The sequence below is a fragment of the Hemibagrus wyckioides genome, linkage group LG14 (genome assembly GCF_019097595.1).
Source record: "Hemibagrus wyckioides isolate EC202008001 linkage group LG14, SWU_Hwy_1.0, whole genome shotgun sequence".
NCBI lineage: Eukaryota > Metazoa > Chordata > Actinopteri > Siluriformes > Bagridae > Hemibagrus > Hemibagrus wyckioides.
Genome location: NC_080723.1, coordinates 5,872,014 through 5,895,895, shown reverse-complemented (window position 1 = coordinate 5,895,895; position 23,882 = coordinate 5,872,014). Strand labels below are relative to the sequence as shown.

Sequence of the window (23,882 nt, the reverse complement as noted above, 5' to 3'; positions counted from 1 at the left end):
ACTGGATAAGTAGAAGATAAAAACACCCACACATGCTCCATATGTTTACTTTATTTACTGACAATATCACATCTGTTGTGCTCCTTTTTTGTTTTTGCTTTACACTGTGTGCCTGAGCTGCTGTTGTACAGGTTAAGCCTTTGACCTTTGAGGGAAGTTTTACAGTTTCTGCACAGAACAACACCACAAAATGTTTTCCTTCACCCTTATAGAAATATATATTTCCCCCCGAGGAAGTCGAAAAGTTTTTCGGAGTATTTTATTTAATATTTAATTTATTCGTCTGCAAGAGGCATTCCATCCTGGTTTGGGTTGCAGTGGACCTGGAGCTCTGTTGCTGGAGCACTGGGAGTGAAGGAGTGTGTGGATGAGATGGCAATCCATCTCAAGGCACCGTGCACACACTGATTCATTCACCTACCAGCATGTTTTCGTGGTTCGGGATAAAACCAGTGAACCCAAGAAGAAACTCAAGGAGACATGAGTGTAAAACCAGCGAGCCTGGAGCTGTAAGCTAATCTCAGCTGTACATATTTCGAATGACTTCCTGTTTTAACATCATTATTGTCGTCAGGTGATGGACAATTTAACTACCAGTTTTGGCGCCAGGGGAATTTTTTGTTCTGACAAAGTCAGAACACTGAAAATGAAGTCAAGAAAAAGCAGCTGTCCTTCAGTGTGCTGTTCTTTATAGGTCTGGCATTCTGTTGCTGTCAAATAGAGTGTTTTTTTTTTTTCTTTTCCTTGAGTTTATTTTTTTATTTATGGCATCAGAAAGCTCAGTGGGATTATTCGCTGCAACAAACAGTCATGCCCAGAGGCATCCAGAGAAAACATAGTTACACAGTGAAACAGCAGAGCATAAGAGGAAGAAAGACAAAAGCAGAGGCTCATTCATCTTCCCAAAGCTCCTAGAATTACATACATGGAAAAACATTCTGGTTTCATTTACTCCGTCTTTCTTCCCAATGTATGTCTCCATCTGTCTTTTATCCTCTGCTTACCTGGTTCATAGCAAGAGCTGATTATTTATTTAGTACGGTAGATTAATATTTATAGGGTTTTTTCCTTTGAAGTGTATCTGTGTGGAGATTCAGTACTACTGAAAACTGATATTGTCTTTGGTCTTTAATTCACTGACTAGTGTGTGTGTGTGTGTGTGTGTGTGTGTGTGTGAGGGGTGTGGGTTAGGGATGTGCTCAGGGAGTGGATTGGATTTTAAACCAAAATGTCAAACATAGTACACACACCAGTGCTGGCAGTTATTAGAAAAGTACTGGCAGGAAAAGGGGAAAAAACCCACAACCCACAATGCTGTTATATTTGTTTACATGTGTGAATTTGTACTAGTGGACTAATCTCTCTCTTAATGCCTACTAATTAATTCTGTCCCATAATGTAGCAGTATGCATGAGGTCTAGCGTAAAAAGGCACCGACTGCAACATTATGACAGCTTCAGTCTCATTAAAATTGATTGATATCTAGTGCCTCTGGAGAGGTTTGTGCTGTAAGTGCCATTGCACTGAGTGTATTATTTCAGTTGGATTCGGAAACACTTCGTGTTAATTTATTTTGGCTGAACTGCAGGAGGACAAGCCATCTGACCAACGCTCCTCATCACGCTCATAATGTATTATATTTGCCTTGGCGTGAAATTAAAGTGACAGATTTATTTAGTGCCTGATTAATTGGTAAAGACAAATGGAATATTGTTCATACATGTGTGAGTGTCTCTGCGATAGAGCTCCCAGAGCTCACAAAGCCTGATTTTTCTAGTCATTTAAGAGCAGTTGGAACAATATGAGCTGTCTTCCAGGATAGGAAAATTGAAAATGTAAAAATAGTCTCGTATTTATACGAGTCCAAGTCCAAGGAATTGTTTGATATTCCAGAGTATAAGCCACTTCAGCTCAGGATGGTGTGTTTGGATTTCCCCGCCGAGATCCAGACTTCGAGGACACACACAGACACACATTTATGCAGTTTGGAGCTTGCTCCACTGGCTTGTCAGCAGATGTGTTCAGGTATGTCATCGGTCCAGGTGGCTAATGGCTTTGGCTTTCCAACACACACTGGGTCTGGAATTTATATGAACATATTTAATAACATGCAGGTTGAAAGTGCAAATGAAAACATGAGTTGATAAAATCAGTGTGAATTAAATCAGCACCGTTTAGTGTTATGGTGTAATTCCTCAGGGACCAGTATGGCCGGTATATTACCCCAAATCTCTCTCTCTCTCTCACACACACACACCACACACACATACATAGGCTCTGTCCCTGAGCTTCCCCAGCTGTGCTGGCACATTGTACTGAGCATAAAGCCTTTCAGATATAAGAGTAAAACAGCAGCCTCAGGGAGCCAGACGTTCAAAAGTTCATGCACTCAACAACAGCACACGGCTTAACAATAACACCAGAGCAGAATGATTAGACCTTAACATGGACCACAGTGTCCTACCTTCTTCCAGTAAACAACAGAAGGTTAAACTCAACCAACGGTCTTAGGAACACATACTAAACTAAGTCTCTTTCTCAGAAAGATAAAGGGTACTCTGACTCATCGCCAATTTATCAGGTACAACTAGCAAAAAAGATGCACATAAGTGATATACAATTACTCACTGTAGCCCATCTGTTATATTGGCAACACCACTTTACTCATTAATTCGGTAAAAAAAAAAAAAATAATAAATCACTGTATGGCCAGCGCTGAGCGGATATTATTTGGATAGAGGACCGTTCTCAGCACTGACACTGATTACTGATTAGAAAGTATTACTGTGTGCTGCAGTGGTATCAGATTTAATACTGTTAAGAGGGCTTTATACTATGGGCCTCGATGCTGGCTTGAGAAAATGTAAATTGAAATTTTTTTGTACTGTAATCAAAAACCGACATTGATTCATGGCTCTGTATGGAAAAAAAAGGTTATGGTCAACTGTACACCTAACGTCAAGCTCGGTTACAAGTCGTAAAGCAAATTATTCAGTAACTACAGTAAAAACATATAGGGTGTAGGTGGAACATTGACACAGTGCTTTATGTTGCAACCCCACAGCTCCAAGGTCCACATTATCTGCATGTTTAAGTGGGTTTCCTCTGGGTTCACCAGTTTCCTCCTTCTGTCCAAAAAGATACAAGTATCTGGATTGTATGCAGGATTGCCCTTTAGGTGTGAACGACTGCATATGTACATTGTACTATGGCAGTCCATCAAGGGTGAGTCCTCCTGCCTCAGCATTACCATGATAGCCTCCACAACTCTGACATAGGATAAAGCAGTTACAGAAAGTGTGTGAGGGAGTGAAGGAGGGATGTCATTGAGGGAGTTCAAATAACAACTACTAACAATATTAATAGCAACACTTGATAGTCACATACACACCACATCATGCCGCCTCCAATTTCTATATATGCAGCTCATAAATAAATGATGATGTGTATAAGTACATGGTGTTATATTTAAGATAATGGCATGACTATATAATGTATGTACTAGGTGGGTGTGTGAGAACAAGAATGAGAGAGAGAGAGAGAGAGAGAGAGAGAGAGAGAGAGAGAGACAAAGAGACTGAATCACTTTGAAGTCATTTATATTAGCACATCAAACAGCATTGCTATTCAGCTTCTGTTCTCACATGAGGAAAAAAAAAATCTCCCATGCATGACTCGAGCTGAAACACTCAAAATCCAGTGACAAATCCCTGAATCTTCAACACACTCTCTCTCTCTCTCTCTCTTTCTCTCTTTCTCCGTCTCCTTTCCCCGCAAACACAATTTCAACATCTTCATTGCTCGCTGTGTGAGGTGAAAATGCCTTGTGGGTTTTCTTCCCTCCAGTCTAATCCCAGAGTAAGGGACATTTCCTGCTGTATTGCTCTGCTGACATTTTGACCGCATACTTTGTAGAGGAGAGCCAGGGCTATAAAGCCTCTCTTTACTTTCACTCACTCAGTCAGTCTCCTGCCGGTTTCACTCTCTCAAGACATGGGGGATGGGTAAGAGGCTACAATATGGAGGATATATCTATGGAGAGAGCATTCCTAACAATCAATGACAAGAGGAAAAAATGACAAATCGGAGACGATTCATCTTCTCTCTTAAATGATTTTAATGTATTAGGAGTTTAGAAGGGTTGACGTCGACCCTCCTGTGGAAGGAAATGATTTGTCTGTGAAAGTAAACCTCACACTTTAGAAGAGGTTATTTACAACCTCGAGTAGAAAACACTAAGAAGAAAATTGCTGAGTGCTGACCACAGCATGTCTCACACACAAGTGGTGGCTAAAGAGAGTTTCCACTGGACCCAAATCAATTTCCCCTGTCCAAGGAAAGGGAAGAAAAACTAGCCGCATTGTCATCTGGAAACACTTAGAAATACAGTCAGAACACATTGAGAGGCTCATCCAGTGTATTCTGTCAGAACTACATAGTTATCCGATGATATTCATTGTACGTTAATAGCATTAGGATGATATTAACACTATCATTGTTATGAAGATGTAGCATGTAAGGATGACAGATGTAAAAAGGCAACACGGTGATGTCAATACTCACAATGATGCCAGCTCTTACACTGAACAAAGAGACGGTTGGAAATATGGATTTCGAGAGGATTAAGGATGGTTAATATTGATACTTTGACTTTTAGTCTTCACAATGGGGAATGGATTAAAACAAGATAAAATCAAGTGTCAGTGGGGATCTTATCCTCTCTCTCTCTCTCTCTCTCTCTCTGATTAATCTGTAAAATGAAAGATCATTATAATCTTTTCCCCAAAGCAAACATTTGAAATTCTTCATTTCAAATTCTGAAGTACATGAGATGTTTTTTTCTATAGCACATTTCCAAATCTTTTCCTATAGCACATTTGGCTCACCCCTCTGAGGTTAAGGGTTTGATTCCTGCCTCCGTTCTGTGTGTGTGTGGAATCTGCATGTTTTCCCTGTGCATCAGGATTTCTTAGTGTACTCCGGTTTCCTCCCTCTATCCAAAGACTTGTGCTGTAGGCTGATTGGCATATCTAGTGTGTGAATGGGTGTGTGAAGGGCTGGGCACCTGTCCAGGGTGTCCCTTTGCCTTGTGCCCCGAGTCCCCTGGAATAGATTCCAGGTTCCCCTGTGACCCTGTATAGGATAAGTGCTACAGAAAATGTTTGTATGTATCTCCTAAACGGTTCTTACTCAAGACAGACAGGAGACTGCTTGAAAAGAACTGACCAGAAATCACAAACGATTTGATCTCCTGGTGGAATTGTAACCAGATGAGACCATGTATTCGTCATAAATGATAACAGTTGCTACATGTTAAAAAATCCTTATTGTTTATGAAAACAGTAATCAATCGCTATCAATTTATTTTTAATAGAGTCCACCCCACAGTGGTGCTTAATGGTTCATCTGAAAGTAGATACCCAGGGCTTTAAGAATGAACAGTTTTTTTTAGAAGTTTTTCTGTTTTTACCTAGCCTACTAAGGGCAATATATTCATAGAAATTTTTCCCAAAAAAATCCCTTCAATGTTGAAATCAACCACATTTTTGCTCTCTGATATGCCCCAGGTGCTTGTTCATAGGCATCTAAAATCTAAATCAAAAAAGGTGTTATCTTCAACCACTAAAATTCCACAGATGTAAAAACATCTCACACTGAAAGCCAACAATGTCCTGATTCATTTTTTATCAGATTTGCAGAGATAAAATAATTCATTTGTTTATGTCATTGTTGTTCTTTCGGCTGCTCCCTGTTTGGGGTTCCCACAGTGGATCATTTGGTCCGGCATGTTTCAATTTGGCACAGGTTTTACACCAGATACCCTTCCTGACACAACCCTCCGATGTAACCCGGGCTTGGGACCGGCAATGAGGGTTAACTCTTCAGTGGCTGGGTTAGTGCCCTACCCAGGAATCGGACCCGGGCCATGGCAATGAGAGCACGGGATCCTACTGCTGGACCACCAAAAGGCTAATTCATTTGTTTATATTGATTTAAAAAAGAGTCAGATAAGTCGGATCTTTATTCCGCCGTCGCACTGGAACTCTGGTGTACTTGTGAGAAGGTTAAGTGATAAGAGCGATTGTAGAAGTACGCTGTGAAACGGTCATGAGTACAACTAATCTACAGATTACTGATTAGCACCTCGGCACCGTGTATCCTTCCGGAAAAATAACAAGTGAATTATTTGATAGTTGTTTGAGTTTGGTGGAACATTCCTCAGACGATCACAGCAGTTAAAGTGTAACCAGACACTTCAGCAAAGCAGCATTTACAAGATTCCACAAGAACTAGCCATTAATCCCGTCATCCATTAGCGCTACTCCTAATAGTTTCAGAGATGCCCGTAATTACATTAAATAACAAAAAATGGATTCTGGATATCCCAAGAAAATGCCGGTGATAATAAATCGGACTAAATAATAATAAATCCCAGCTCATCTCTGGCTCTCATCTCGAGCCAACTGGCACTGCATGCCTTTCATAGCATGTGTAGTCACTTACCTGTGAAAAGCACTGATAGACAGGAAGATCTGCTTTAAAGATAATGTTCAGCACATGAAGTCAATCCAGTTATGGCAGGTTTTACTTTTCTTTCCACTCAAACCGTGAAAGCATACTGTCATGAGCAGCGCTTATAAAAATTAATGGCTACAAACAGATGCTGCCTGTCCTATGTATCATTATTAATAATAAATAAACCTATTTATATGATGTGCAGATTAGGAGTACCTGAATGTATTTTCAGAAGTACACTGGCGTTTTCTCTCAGTATAAACAGATGAATTGTTTTTTAGATTATTTTTTTATAAAGTGAGTCAGTGAGAGACGTGGGTTTTTCCCTCTGTTTGATAACCGTACAGAGAATTTTAGTGGTTGAAGATAAACACCTTCAAATGTTAGATGATTATGAACAAGCACTTGGAGCATCTCAGAGAGTAGAAATGGGTTCAGCGTTTATGTTGAAGATAAAAACATTTGTGAGGTAAAACATGTTTTTTGGGAAATGCTTTTATTAACCAACACTGTGGAGAGTGACGTGTCAAAGAAATTCAATGGTGAACCTCAATATAGACCTCATTATTATAAGAGTTAAAAAGTCATGTGTTTGTGCCTTAACCCTTCGTTCCATTATACAATTTGAATTGCAAAGCAAATTGCAAAACACGAGTGAAAACATGAATATAATCGACTTTACCTAGCTCGTATTTACCTAATTTTTGAATCATTTCAAGCTTGATATAGTTGTTCTAAAGAATTTTCTGCTTTTTGGAGCATTATTCCTGAAAAGAATCAATATGATCTCTCTCATGATGGAAGGTCGGAAATGGAGCTACAAAAGCAGATTATAGAAATGGCTGCAAACGACTGCAACATCTGAACCCTCTCACGTTCACACTTCACCTGATTACTAATCACACACATCTGGATTCAGTCACAGTGTGATCGTGACTTTCAGTGCACTCACTTATTGCAAAATATACACCCTGTGTCATTGAGAGAGAGAGAGAGAGAGAGAGAGCATAGCCTGGGTTCACTTTACATATAAGAAAGAAAGAAAGAAACAAACAAACAAACAAACAAAGACAGGAAAGAAGACAGACAGACAGAGAGAAAGACAGGAAAGAAGACAGACTCTGTGACTCTATGTTGTTTGTACTTTGCTTGTTTATCATTTTCTGCATCAGTTACTACAATTCAATAAAAGTATTAGGTAGCATTTGCTTGGGTCTATGCAAAATCCTGAGAATCTGCTAATAGATTAGTACATTTGTAAATATAAGCATAACAGTCTTATCATTTGCTTATTGTAATCTCATACTAGACATTGGACACTTATACTTACTAGACATTATATTATTTAGAAGACTTGCTAAGATCACAAAGTCAGTTGTGTCTAGATTGGTAGTTTTTATCTTTAGGGTTCCTAATGATAGCAAAAAAATGATCATTTCCCTGACGGTGCTTTCGTCTCACACTCTGCCGCTGCGTTTTGTAGCCTAGTAACAGGAAGAGAGGAAGCAAATTGCCTGGTGTGTCTTCAATGGGTAGAAGGAGAAGGAGTCATTAATGAGAAAGACGAGTCAGCAGAAGTCATATTAGTACTCTTTGCTGGCACACACATCTTTTTTTAGGGCAAGGTGACGCAAGCCCCAGGTGGTAGGACTGGTCTCTTGTGTTTATTGCTTGAGTATATGTGCAGTCTATTATAGCAGACCTCACACTAATGTGCACACATACACATTCACATGCACATGCACACACACACTCCAGGCACCCATTGATCACCCCCTCAGGGTGAATAATGCAGAACAGCCTGCACTCGGTGATCTTCAGACTGTGTCTTCTAAATTTATAGTGTGCAATTACAATTCTGTGATAGTTTCTATTTATAATAATGCTTGCAGATTTTTTGATCTAAAAGCTACGTACTTTCACTACTTACCAGTTAATAGGTAGAGTGTAGAGGTAAAAAATGAAAAATGGACTGAAAGGAATACCAGAGAATTGAGAGAATTATATGAAATACAGTAATTAATAGAGTTCATGCAGCCTTGGAGGTAAATGTATCAGGAAATATAAATCATAAGAATGAAGAATTTATTCACCATTCGCAGAATTATATAGAGCCGAGACATAATTAATGGCCAAGTTTGTTTTCTCACGGTTCTCTCCAAGTACAACAAAAGTTTCAGTGTTTGAAATCAAAAAGATTATTATTAAATTCAAGGAATGTCTGGAGAGAGAGAGAGAGCAGTATAGACTACAATTTCACAAGCTTTTCATAGCGTGGGATCACTTTAGACATAAGAAAGAAAGAATGACAGATAGAACAGAAGGACGGAAGGAATGACAGATAGAACAGAAGGAAGGAAGGAAGGAAGGAAGGAAGGAAGGAAAGAAAGAAAGAAAGAAAGAAAGAAAGAAAGAAAGAAAGAAAGAAAGAAAGAAAGAAAGAAAGAATTGACTTGATGTGGTCATTTTTCTGTAGAGATCTTCTATTCTTCTCATTTCTAATTGCAGGTATGGGATTATTAGAGTAAATGCAATTCAACACATTCAGTTCATCAATGTATGATGCATCTGTGGTTGATATAAAATCCTGTAGAAACACTGTCTCATACTGTTTTCTAAATAAAGTTTATTCTATGACTAATCTCCGCCAAATTCTAGAGTTCTCACTGATGTTTCTGTTATTTGAGCAACTAATTGAAAGCTTCTCCCACAACAAGCCCTTCCACTAAGGCTAGAGTCGAACCTCTTTCTGGCAAAATCGATCAAATCATGTAATTGAGAGCATCGTTCTTCAGTGGGACTCGTGTCTAAATGACTTAATGCATCACTTTGCCAGGTAAAGGCGATTACTTACCTCCTGTCCCTCACGTATTTCAATCCTCACTGAATTTTCAGTCATGTAAAGACCCTGAAAGGAGGCTAGTGCAGTTAGCAGGATATGTTGGACAGTTTTATTAAACAGGGATCAATGCAAAGGTTGTAATAAATACCAGGTGCTGCAGCTAAGCATTTCTGCGTTTTATTGAAAAGTAGCTTGTGCAGCCATCTAGAGTAATAGAGGTACACTTTCATAAATAAAAGGTGGACTACTAAATATATAAACACCTGCACATAGCCATACAATAACTCACTGTAGACGAGGATGACTGGACAGGCATCGTTCACGTTCAGATTTGTGTGTTTATACGGCACGGCTGCATGCGTTCCTGCTTCCACCGCCAAAGGAGACGTTCTTGTGTCCAACATGAAATTTATTCATGGTCATTTTTGTTGGCTGTAACGGCATAGAGACACAAACCACCATGGATACACTGTAAATAAAACTCAGTAACAGTAAAACTTCGTTCAGTAAAATCTGTTTTTAATCCAAATGTGAAAAAATGTGCATTGTTTAAGGTAGATCAATAACATGAATACACACACACACACTCAAGTCAAATATTTCCAGGTGCTGCTTGTTTTGCTCTGGCTGACTGTCAGGTAACATCTGTTTGACATGTGCACTGGTTCATAAATCAGGTTCTGACAGATATTTTACGGATATCTGTGAATCTGTGAGATGCTTCAAAAATAATCGCTTCTATGATTCCAGTCTCTCACTGGCATACGCTTCCTGTCAAAAAATAAAAATCGGCGTGTTACTTTTTGTGCACATCGTTCAATCGTTACAAGCTCGAATTAGCAGATGTTAAAGCAGAATCACTCTTGGATTGAACCCTGAATGAATCAAATTGAATGTACTATTTTACTGATGTCTCATTTATCCCGAGTAATAGCAATAACAGATTTCAGTGCTGCTGCTGCTGCTGCTGCCTGGAGCTCATTGCTATTCAGAAGGCAGACTGACATTGATCCTGCAGCGCTCTTCCATCCTTCTTTCTGACAGAGGGAACCTGATTGTTCATAAAAATGGAAATTGAGCACAACTCTCCCACAGAAGACTGGTGCTGACTATAAGAGAGAGAGAGAGAGAGAGAGAGAGAGAGAGATTAATTTAACAAAGCCAACATGAATACAACTCTTGAACAGGAACACATGTACAATAATCAAGCAGCCAGTTCTACAGTAACTGTTCCTTGTTTTGTTCGGGGTTGTTTTTTTTTTGGCTCAGAGCATCATTAATATTGATTGGAAATTCATATAAATATTTATAGGCAGCTACATGCCATTCTAGCCACCATGCCATAATACCATTAGACTGAATACTCTATATAAAGCAATCAGGGGAAAAGAATTCATTTTAATTGTTCTAGCAAGAAAGCTCACAAATAGCTAATAGCACTCTCTTTCTCCCTCTCCCTCTCCATCTTCATCTCTCTCTCTCTCTCTCTCACACACACATTCTCGTTACTCTAGTCTATAGAAATAGCTGTCATGCAAAGATTAGGACAAACAATGCAGCTAAGAATCTTTAGGCTGTCCATCATCTATGTAGGTTAACTCAAATCCAAGCTTGAGGGGATTAACACGAGCACCACATTGTGAAATGGAAATGAAAAATTTGACTGAAACAATAGTTTGCATAATGTATATACATACACAAGCATCTTTCTCTCGTGAGTTCTTTCGTTAATGGAAATAGAGGCCATAACCACCAAACCATTTCCCACTGCTCTAATTTATAATACTTGTATAGAATAATTAAATATTTTAAAGACTCATATATTGATTAAAGGGTTACAAACGAGGGCATGGTAAATCTGACCACAGCACCATTCAATATAAGGATTATGAGGCTGCGATTAAATTAGTCTTCAATCTTTAATGGCTGTTAAAGGGACCGTCTATTAATATACAGTACACAACACAATTTATGGAGACATCAGACCAGTTTTGCCCTTTGGTCAACAAGCTGCAATGGGCGACAATCTGTTACGCTACATAACAGCCAGTATTGCAAGTTGGAGGTCAGCTTCATGCAAGCCATTCATTATTTCAGCATGACTCTCTCATACATCTCTTTATCCTCACATAAACTCGCAGCAGTTTAACAAAGCTTCAGTCTTAAAGGTCTATCTTATTTATTTGAAGACAGATTTAAGCCTGAAACTGCAAACCCACATACAGTGTTATGTTGTGATGTCTGCTTTTTTAGTATTCTTTGTCAAGTTGGTGACTTAATCCATCACCACTTCTGCCTGTTGTTAGCGATTGGTCAAGTGACTGCAATTTCCAAACATACCACAGGACGTTTATTCCACAGTGACTTCCTGCCTGAGGGTAAAAGCTCATACTGCACTTCACCTTTCATTCGGAAAGTGAATAACAAGCATGGCATGAATTTAATGATCTTTCACTGGCTTTCCCATTACCTCATAAGAGTGATGACGAGGATGTGAGTATGTGCAACCTGAACCCAGATCAGCCTCTGCCCTTTCCAAAGCTAGATGATTTCTAATAAGGTCAAGTGAATAAATCAAGAAAATAATTGCAAGAGTTCTTTCCTTTCTCGCAGAAATAAAAAAAAACAAAAAAAAACACATGCTCTGGCTGTCCTCAAAGTGCACACTAAAAAGAAAGTCCTCCATTTAAGCACTTAACGTTTCCAAAGCTTCCATAGACATTTATTAAAGGGCAATTATAAAAGGATGATGAATGAGGAGAGGCTCAGCTTTCTTTACTCTACTGTATGCTTGAGGCTTGCCACGCATTGGCTACTTCCTATTGAGAATATGAAGTGGTGTCAGAACAGTGAGCTAGTACAGACTGCATAAAGCAGCGTTACTCTATTCAAGGGTTTCATTTCACAGCTAATGTACATCGAGTGGTATACCTTACTATTTATGAAAAAACTAGATGAACAGATGAATACTGGAGATCATAATAAACCTATGAGAAATATGAGATACACGGGCCCCATTAAGGATTTATTCCCATTATTGAGACAACATAGGATAGGGAAAAAAAATCATTACAGTGTACTCCACTAATGGGAATCGGTTTGAATGTAAATTTGGTTTCATTGCCTATTACAAAACCTTCAACTAGAGAAGAGCTGAAGGAGGAGCATTTGAAAACCAGATTATTACTAATGATTGCTTTCATAATCTTCCTGATGATTCGATTATTAGCCAGTCGGATTCATCAACACACAGTATCCGTGTCTTTTTCTGTACACAGCCTGGACACAGTAAACCTAATCTAATTACATTCACACAACAAATAGAACAGCACATTCTGTAACTACACCTGTTTGTGCCTAAAATATAATATGGGCATAATTTCAAGTCAGCACACCCAGCGTGGCACCACAGGGAGTAATTTGAATGTAATGGGAGGTTTGTCAAAGCTTCCTTTTGATTGCCTTTTTTTTTTTTTTTTTTAATCCTTGTGCTCTATGGTTAGAAATAACATGCAGAATATGCCATCACAGCTTTTGTTGTGCTTCCCTGTCAAATTATGCTGGAGTGGGATGACAGAATAGAACATCTGCAATGTATATGTGCCATGGAAAAGAGGTCCAGCATGAAATGAACTGGTTTACCATGAGAATGCATCTGCAGATGGCACAAAAGACAGGGAGAACTCGAGAGCCCGTGCCCCATACACACACACACACCAGCCCCCCCTTTGTCCCACTTCATTAGTCTTTCTGAATTTATCCTCCTACAGCTCATTACAATTACTGATTAATTAGCATAGCAAGTGCCTGACCAAGGAAATAAAAATGAAAATGTAAATCGTGTCTCAGTTGCCTGGCCGTGACACATGCCCTAATTAAAAATGCAATCAGAACGACAGAGAAGAAAAATGAGGAAACACACTCATTGATTTTTTTTTTTGGGGAATGTTTCTTCTATAGATGTGATTTATTAGATGTTGTCTAGCTGTCTGCGGGGTTGACAGTGTCAGAGCCTTAGGTTAGAGACAATGGCACTATGAATCAAGCCCATATGTCAGTCGCTTATGAGAATCGAAAAGGATAAGAGAGCATATGTTACTGACAAATGCAGGTCATTTAACCTTGGATTCATTCGTCTAATCACCAGATGAATTCAATTGATTGGCATACACTGCTGTTTTTGAACGGTATTCACGACTTGAATAACACATTTGCAGCTGATAAAGTACAGATCCCAGTGTGTGTTTTCTGTCTGCGTCGAGGAGCGATTGCTTCGACTGAATCTTTATTTATCTGTTGCTTGCATCGCCGAGGCTTATAGCGCAGTAAGAAAACGATTAGAGGAAAACAGAGCAGGTTCTATGTGACTGAGTGGTTAACTCAGTGTGAAAGTGTAGAGGCAATGAGAAGATAAAGTGGTGGACCTGACTGCCACCCTCCCAGTGTGAAAATTATCTCATTAATTCAGTTTCCCCTGGCCTCTTGGTCTCTGAATGCTACAGAGACTCTCTATATTTCTTTCATTTTCTCTCTCTCTCTCTCTCTCTCTCTCTCTCTCTTCATACCAAGTCAACATTAGCATTCCCTGGTTTCCCAGGCAACCAGCTCGGAATGATTCCCCTCAGCTTCCTCAGCACAAAAGCAGAGTAAACACTAGAGTTTATCTTCTCCCAGTGTATGACAAATAGTATGACATGTTTGCTTGTCATAACGACTGCCTCTTTCGCTTCACCTGCTACTGCAGGCTGAGTTCACCTACAAGCACAATGACCCCCTGACACTCGCTCTTGCAGAGTAACATAACCATATGCAATAGAATATGTTCAGTCAAGCAGCTCTTTCAAAGCTTGACAATGCTTTCGTGAGCTAGCGGGATAATAACTAGCTTCCATGATATTATTATGACACTAAATCTAACACCAGCACAAGCAGGTAAATAGGGTAACGGTTGAACTGAAAATTGATGACGCTTGTCATTTAATCCGAAAAATATTTCTAACTGTTTACTCTCCGTATATTAGACTGCCTTTTTTTATTTATGATCCTATTAGTGTGTGTTGGAGTCAATTCGTTGATTTTTAAAGCCATCCTAGTCTTAACGTCCAAATTATTATAGGAGTATATATCAAGCATCGCATTAAACAGTTGTGGTTATAGTTGTGGACTTTTATATTTCAGCTTTCATGACCTGTATGTACAATTCAGTAGTTTTTGTTGACCTATACAAACTAACCGTAAAATAATGTGTAGTAATATGATCTAGACTCTAGTCTAGACTGAGAGCAATAATATTTTAGTACACACTTCATGTCAATGTCAAGTACACAAAAAAAACAAAATGGTGACCTAAAAGATACTGATATACAGTATGCTAATGAAAATGCACAGAATTATTGGTTACACTTTGTATAATGTTACAGCTGCTATCACGTGATTTTGAATGCTTGAAAGCTTATTATGAAGGAAATTGGTGGTTGTTTTGACATTTGACATGTATTATTATTTAGTGCAGGAGTATGCTCTTTCGGACGTAGTAAATTGAGCACGCAACCATCCGTGTGTAACCCGTTGCATTAATTGTATGCACACACACACACACACACTCTTACTACCCTTGTGAGGACATAATACTTAATGCTTAAGAATGCTGTATTTACAAACAAAAGCCAAAGCAACCAAATGGCATTATATTAAATTTTTTTTTTAAAAAAGCTTGACATTTCTCAATATTTTGATGCGTATAATAAATCAATCCTGTCTGAGATGCATACACATTTGTATTAATACCCTTTTGAGGACCATCAGTTGACATAAATGTGAATGTAACTGTTATTATGATTACGATTATTGATAATAATAATAATAATAATAATAATAATAATAATAATAATAATAAACTGTTTAAATAACAACAGGAAACCCCCAAAACAAACAAACAAACCCTGCACCCCCACAACAACAACTTATGGAATGTCAGATTTTCCAACCTTTATGGACACACACACACTTTTCCATCTTATTGCTATTATTATTTTGTCCCGGTTTTTTTTTTACAATAAAATTGCGTGTAACTGTGCATTGTCTGTAATGTAATGTCACCAGTTCTTTGCAATGTAGAGCCTTTTTACTGCACTAATAAAGCTACTTGAATCTTAACGTGTGTGTGTGTGTGTGTGAGAGTGTGTGTGTGTGTGAGAGAGAGAGAGAGAGAGAGAGAGAGAGAGAGAGAGAGAGAGAGTTCAATCCGCGTGGAGGAGATTCAGACCGGGCTTTGCAGCAGCTCCTGGTTGCTGACACTGTATCAATCTGTCTGTCGGCTTTACCGGGCTGAAAAACAGCCATTAAACATTATAGAGGAGACTGAAAGCGGAGCGAGGAGTCTGGAGACATGAAATACTCCCGATCGTCGGAATATATTCGCCTCGAAATCTGAGGAGGCGAGCAGCTGCAGGGTTTTTGGGATTCAGGACTCGGAGCTAAAGAGGAATGAAGTGAAATGTCCAGGCGGCGCTGCGCTGCGCTCTAACAGCGGGCTCTGGGAGCGTGATGGCCGCGATCCGCTGAGCTGGCCTTTCCGCTGTCTCTCCGGATCTCTGCTTGTGCGTGCGTGCGTGCGTGCGTGTGTGTGTGTGTGTGTGTAAGAGAGCGAGAGAGCGCGTGTGTGTATGTGTGAGTGTGTGGAGTACATTGATTTAGTGTGTGTGTGTGTGTGCACGCGCGCGCGTGTGAATCCCAGCCATTCCCGGCTCGTTTTTTCCCCCGTTTTGCCTTTGCCATTAGGGATCTATGGAGTGCACATAACCATCGTTTGGATCGGGGACATCTCCGCAGGGTAAGCAGCTATGTTTTAATAATCTGTTGTGCAGGAATTCCTTTGGCCACTTTTAGACACGGCTTAACTGACTAGCTGTTCTTGGCTAACGAGCTAGCCCAGATTAGCGCTGTAGCAGGCTAGCTAGCTTCAGCAACACAGTTCTTCCAGCGGTTTTTTTGTGCATATGTTTTGCATTGCCGAAAATCGTTTGTTTCTGGGAAAAGGGGGGAAACTTGTGCGAGTTTTTCATATTTTCTCTCCCCCCTCCAAAAAAAAATCAACGACGGTGTGCGTCTGCGCGCAGCTGTCCTGACTTGTTCCTGTGCTATTTGTTGGATGTCTTTAATGTCATTGCGTGTGTATTGGAGGTTTATCTGGCTGCAGGAGAGAGAGAGAGAGAGAGAGAGAGAGAGAGAGGGGGGGGGGGGTGGAGAGGGGTAGTAAAGTATGTCCCAATGGTGTTGTGTCCAGATCCTTATGACCTACTAGCAAGCTAACATTTCTGTCCAGTCTTTATGTAATACAGCCCACGAGTGCTGTTGCAGTAACGCTGTGCTAGTCCATGCCCTTCGCTTTGTCACATTTCTTTATGACTTGCGTTAGCAAGCTAGCTTTGCTAGGCAGGATAGCCAGCCAGTGCTGTGTAAGAGTGCATGTCTAGTCAGTTTTGCTATCAGAAGGGACATGCAGTGATTTGCAGTGAAACACTACACTTGCTGCCACAAAGTCCGCCTTTTCCCCTTCAACACCAACCGCAGACTCGCACGAAATCCTCTCGCAGCTCAAGAGCGCAAACACCTTCTGCAACTTCTGCTTCTTCTTCTTCTTCTTGTTTTATCCCTTTTCAACTGACCCCATTCACTTAAAGCTACTCCTGTTCACTGAGCTTAGCCAGCTAACTAGCGTGCCCTTCTATAGAGTCAGGCGAGCTAACAAGGCCCAGAGAGCAAAGCCGCATCTCTCACAAAGCACCCCAGGGAAGACAGACAAAGCATAATTGTCTGCGTCTAAGCAAGCAGTAATAGCTGGATAAATGTTTTGTCTCTGTTTTTTTTTTCTTTTACGCTTCTTCCAATACATTGATTTTCTTTTCTCTCTCTCTCTTTCTCTCTCTCTCTCTCTCTCTCTCTCTCTCTCTCTCTCAATCAGTACCAGTGCCATTTAGTTGATGTGGTGTAGCTCCAGCCTTCTTCTTCTTCACATCATCTTCACTTCACACTCCAAAAAATCCTGCAGTATCTTTTTAAAAATCATCGGAAAGGTTTTTACAACCTTAATTAATATAAAAGACTTCCCATGAATGACATTAAAGATGCCAGTGACCCACTGATTTAAGAGCTCTCTGCTTTAACAAGTGGCTCTTGCTGATATTGTAAGGAAATTAAAGCATGTTTAGAGGTTATATTTTTTTAAGGGTAGACAGTGCAATTGGTTTGAAATGTATATTGCGTGGTTGTAGGATTGCGTTAATTGCATTGCCGGGTTGTTTTCTGTATTACTTCTCCTTATTATTCTTCTTTAGGTCATTGCACCGCGAGCGTGGTGGTGCACTAGGTAGTGATGCCACTTCACGCATCTCTAGAGCTCAGGTTGATATCTGTGTGGGGTTTCAGTGCATGTTCTTTCCTTAGGGTCTTCCGTTTTGCTCATAAACGCATACCATTAGGTGGAATAGCTTGTAGGTGTATGCTGCAATGTGGGACTGGAATCCCATCCATGGTGTATTTCAGTGTTCCTGGGATACACTCTGGATACACCATCAGGTTAAGGCATTAGATGAATGCTTGGTCGGTTGTACCTGTTAACTAGCTCTTTGTTATTTCACACCAGCTACCACCCAGGCAGGGCAATGAAACACTTTTCTGTCTACATACATGACCTTACCGAGACCAATGATTGGTTAATACTGCTCTGATTGATGGGGGAGTGTAATGCCATTAACCCCCCCACACCACCACCGCAGAGAGAACGCGGCCAGTTTTTGCTCTCTTGGACTCTCTGCCGCTGGTGGCTGTGTTGTTGCCAGGTTTTCGGTCTCTTAATTCACTGATGATGGAGTGAAAGTGGTGTATTTTGAGGCACTTCATATCCTAGGCATCAGATCCTTTGCACAAAAGTCAGTGATGGAACAATAATTTCCAGAACACTTAGAAGTTGTAGAAACTTTTTTTTTTCCGAATCTAGTGCAGAATCTAATAATCAAAATGCATCCATTAGGTCTGGGACACGCTTTCTGCTATGCCTCATAAGTACACTTTCATTGATATGCAAGTTAATAATGTCGGATGAGATGCAATATCTGGAAACTGTAATGTGCAGCTTTAATGTGCTGTAATAGTGTGTGGAAATCTTCATAGCAGATGTAACTCATTTAATCTTTGAAGTAAATTTATATTATTTATTTACGCAGTCTCCTTGGCAGTGCTCTGTAGGTTTCATTTTTCGGACAATTGTGAATTACAAAGGCACCTTGGGCTCTGACGAGGGTAATTAATACTGAGTAGTTTTAACAGTGCCGTGAGGCTACAGAGCCAAGGGTTTAGAAAATGTATAGTGTGTTTTAATCAGTGTGTGGTACAGTAACAAGCCTGTGATCTGCTATTTTGTGATTTTAATGAATGACCCTGGCTGATTTGGTTACCCTTCTTGCAGAGAACTGAACACGGTCATACGGCGCTACCTTGTTGTGTTCATTTCACATAAATATTTGATTAATTGATTAGAGGAATTATATAATAATAGCCTGTTAGTTGATTACTGGTGGCTGTTAGCACCGCTCAACAACTTCAGAAAACTCCTTCTCCTTTCATGTGAATGCTTTTTAACGCACTACAGACAATCCTGTATTTATAGTAATTGGCAGGGTGATTTCCAAAAGTGCTTTGTAGCTTCAATCAAAAACATATTCTCATGCCAGATAAAATAGACCAGGGTTTAATAACGCTATCAACGCTGTTAGAGAGGAGTTCATGCAACAAGCTGGTACAGCAGCGTAAACAAGTTAAGATTTGTTTTTAAATTGGTGCTCAATGAAGTGAAGAGCGACATCTTCGGTCTGTGATACTCAGCGACTCAGGGGAAGTTCATTCCTCCATCTGGTTGCCAGGTCAGAGAAGAGTCTTGACGCACGTGTTGCTTGTATCTTGAGGGATGGTGGTGTCGTCTTGGAGCCTCGAAGGCAAGGAAGTTCAGAGCGATGTTTGAAAAGTGTTTTCAATCTGACAAATCCATGAAAGCTAGAGGAAACTAGTTCATCAGTGGCTTGAACTGAGCGAACTTGTGGAGATTGGATTCATGGATCAGATGCAAAGGTGGATGGCACACAGAGGGATAACGATAACGAGGGATCGGACGGGCACCTGAGTGGCCTTTACGGCATTGTCAGATGACCTGATCTGTAAATTATCCAGTGAGATCACAAGATCTTGACATCTCTAGAGATTTACACTTCACTCCTGCTGGTATTTAGTTTCCGCTGATGAGATGCCATCCATGTCGAGATGTCTGACTGACATTCTGAGATCCTGGCAGAGACCCTGGTGTCTGAGGGAGGAACGGAGAGCATGAATCGGGTGCCTTCAGCATAGTGGTGATATAAAAAAACCATGTGAGGATATGAACTTGCTGTACTTGCCCAGAAGTGTAACATAATGTTACCATAAAGCATTAAATCCACTGATTGATACAGACAGTTGGTGATATACTTGCTGTTCTCACAAAGAGGCTGATAAAAGTGTGATAAAAGTGTCACCACTTTTACTGTCTTACATAGTCTGCCTCTGCCCTGCTACAGTAAAGCGGCTGTTTCAGGACAGGTTATACGCTCAATAAGTCCAAACTATCTGAGACAAAAGTCAGCAACTATTTAGTTTGATACACCATTGAGCTAGATCAGCCCATGTTACTCTTTTAGAAGCAACCTTGATTTAATTCCAGCGCACTGTCCTCTTACTGATGGACGTTGATGGATATCGTCATGTGCTTCACTGAGTGCGCAGAAAATGAGAGCATGCCAATGTTAGGAGCTCCTCTGACAGACCAAACCTGTACACAAACCGACTGCTAATGCGGCAATTCTTCTTCTCCTTTACAAGTGCAGGTTACCGGCTAGCAATCAAATTCGCACGGTAATTAACATCCAAGCAGGACGTTTAAAGGAGACGAGAGCGGTTCATGTTACTGCCGAATTACAAACGAGGTACGCTAGTTTCTTGGAAAGGATTAATAAATAAAATGGGTGTTTTTGCAAATACTTGGGTACTTATCAATGGGTACAGTGCCAAAGTATCACTCCTGGGGAAAAATGGTATGTTTTTTTTCCCCCTCCCAAATATATCCAGTAGCAGATTTTTGCAGCTATTGATTTCATTTGTGTTGAAAGTTTTTATCAGGATAATGGATGACCCAGGGGTTTCATATTTATACACCATGGAAATAGGGCATGGTTAAAGGCAACTGATGGAAAGAATACAGTTTTTAAAAAGCATTTATTTACAATAATCTGTGGCTTTGTCAATTTTGACACAACATAGCCAAATGTATTTGGACAATACAATCATATGTGAACATCTTATTCCAGATTTTGTCCTTTTAGGTGCTATAAGAGGTTCTTCTGGGAAGGTTTTATGCTGTGTTGGGATTTGTGATCATTCAGATACAAGAGTATTACTGAGATCAGACACTGATGTTATAGGAGTAAGGAGGTCTGGGGTTCAGTCGGTGTTCCAGTTCATCGCAAAGACGTTCAGTGGGGTTGAGTCAGAGTAGGGCATGAGTTCTTTCACTATGACTAACGCACCATGCCTTCGTTGAGCTCTGTGCTTTGTGCACAGGGGCATTGTCATGCTTGAACAGGAAACTTTACAGGGAAATGTTACAGCAAACAAACACACGTTCTCTAGAATTTGTGGCAACAGATTGGGGAAAAACCACATATGGGTGTGATGGTCAGGTGTCCACATACCTTGAGAGAAGATATAATAAGGTACTATTATTATTTCAAGTGTTCCAAATATTAAATACGCTTTCCTGAGTGAAACCTTTATATTGTATGTAATGTTTACGTGTCCAATTTATTATTATTATTATTATTATTATTATTATTATTATTATTATTATTATTATTATTATTTTTCTAATTCTGGATTACCCTGTATTTGTGAATGCGTATAGTTGGGACTCCAACTAATGAAAAATAAATGTAGAAAATAGTCTGGCTTAGGCAGCCTGCCTTTTCGAAAGCGTTTATTCACTGGTTTGAGAAAGCGCCATTGGAAGTAGCCTCTTGTGTATTAAACCATTCAGAGCACAAAACATTTGCAGCAGTCACTTCCTAGATTTGATGGGTCAATTAACTCGTTTTGGCATACAGTGGCATTATGGTTCGTATTTTAGCCAGCGAAGCTTCCAGAAGATAAATTGCCTGGTGCAGATTTCTGTTCTGCTGTTGAGTGCAGCAAGGTGATGTGAGGATAAGGTCTGCTAAGTCACTGGCGCTCTCACTGACATTTTGTTATCCTGCTGCTATCTGGCTGGCACCCAAGTGGATTTTGGTGCAGTGGAGGAAGGAGGGCGGAAGATTGTGCTCCTCTTTCAAGACTAACTGGCTCTACTGCAAACGTTCTGTTTTGACACCGTTGAGAGGTCTTTTTCAAAGCTCCGGACCTGTAATGTCTGGGCGATTTTTTTTATCGTTATTATTTAAACAAACAAATACCCTGCATGCAGACCGTGAAAACTACTCGCTCCGGCTCTCTCACTCTATCTGATATATGTTCTTTTTCGCAGTTTGCCGCCTTTTCTGGACCTGTCATTCGGTGCTATATAAAACGTTGTCAGAAACATAAAGACGTCATTGTTGAACAGAGCGAGGAGAAGTAGTTTTGTGAAGAAGGGAAAAAAGAAAAAAAAGGTTTATTGAAACCTGGACCCTTTTGAGCTACTGTGGCAAACCTTGAAATAAACAGTTTGAAAACCTTTGGCGCTTTTCTGCGTGGAGAAATAAGCCCCGAAATTCCTGCCAGTGAGAAGTCTATAATCACTGGAAACATTTGGTTTCAGTCATTGCTGCTAAACATGTATAAGCACTTTTTCAGCAATAAAGGACGTTTTATACACGGTTAGAGGGCGTAGTAAAAGGCTAGTAATATTTTTTTTTCCCCTCTCGTATGCGTCCTGTTTAATGTAGTGTTAGAATTTCGTTAGAGGTGTGGTCATACGGTGTAGCTTTACAAGCCTGCTTTGCTCTGTTTTTCGCTACGACGCTGGTTTTTCTTTGTCCGAAGCTGACTAACCTTGACGTATTTGTCGCAATGAACATTTCTGTTTTGACTCGTGTAGGCATCAGCGAGACAGTGTACGAAATCCGAGCTGTTCAGACGAGCAATCAGGCTTTATCTTAAGACTTAACTGCCTCTCGGGGTGAGACAGAACAAAAGACAGACAAGCGGAAAAAAATTTATTCGTGCAGTTAAAACAGTTTAATGTGCATCGGATTATTTTTGGCACGAGCAACCGGTTCGTTTAAAAGGTTGCGGTTAAAGCGTGTCGTTCATGTGCTACTAAATCAGCCGGCTTGGAAAGATGCGACCGAGCGGTTTATGTAGGACTATGTATATATAAACTGCTAATGCTGTGCTTCTTAAAGTGTTGCTTCAGGCTTAGATGTACCTTATATAACCACACTGATCCCATAAGAGTACCGTTTTGCATCCACCTTTTCAGTGTTATTGATGTTTCAGGAGACCACGATGTGCTCAAAGTTTTCAATTCAGCTTCATTTTTTTGTGTTGAAGGAAAGGAGATACTCTGAAACTAGCTGGGTTTTGCTGAGAAGTGCTTCACTCTTCTTGAATTCAGGAAAGCCGGTTATTAAGGTTCAACAGATGACATGTCTTGTGGCTGAGAAGTTTTTGAAAATCCTTTCATTTCAGTTTTGAAGCACCGATATAAATATCGGAGTCAGAACCCGGGTCAAGGTCGAGTATGAAACAGCAACGTAAAAATTTTATACTATGATTTTTTTTTTTCCAAGGACTTTTCAAGCACAGGAGATGATGATTGTCAATTATTGAGTATGTAAACAAACCCAGTTTTGAAGCATCTTTATACTCGCTGATCGTGGCAACCAGTGCACAAAATGATTTAAGGTGAAATTGCAGCTTGAGATTCATCAGCCAAGAAAAACTACAAGACAACCAGGAAAAGCTACAACACAGCAAGTAAAGACTACACTAAAGCCAGTAAAAACTACAAGACAACCATGAAAAACTACACTAAAACTAGTAAAATGAAAATGCAATAAAACCAGTAAAAACTACACTAAAACCAGGAAAAGCTACAAGACAACCAGTAAAGGCTGCAAGGAAAAGCTGCACTAAAGCTGGTAAAAGTCACAAGACAACCAGGAAAAACTATACTAAAACGAGGAAAAGCTTCACTAAAACCAGTAAAAGCTACACTATAACCAGGAAAAACTGCAAGACAACCAGGAAAAACTACACAAAATCTAGAAAAAATAAAATACAATACTGAGAAAAGCTACAAAGCAAACAGGAAAAGCTGCAATAAAACCAGGAAAAAACTAGAAGACAAGCAGGAAAAGCTACACTAAAACCAGGAAAAACTAGAAGACAAACAAGAAAAGCTACACTAAAACCAGGAAAAGCTACAATACAAACGGGTAAAACTACAGAAAATGCCCCCTCAATT

General features: G+C 39.9%; 1 protein-coding gene across 1 annotated transcript in view; it reads left to right on the top strand.

Annotated features, from left to right (window-relative positions):
• Positions 1–15,625: 15,625 nt before the first annotated feature.
• znf609a (zinc finger protein 609a) overlaps positions 15,626–23,882 on the top strand; it is a 110,410-nt gene continuing 102,153 nt past the window's right edge. The window contains exon 1 of the mRNA XM_058407749.1: positions 15,626–16,190. The gene's annotated coding sequence lies outside the window, so the exon portion shown is untranslated. The remainder of the gene's footprint in view (positions 16,191–23,882) is intronic.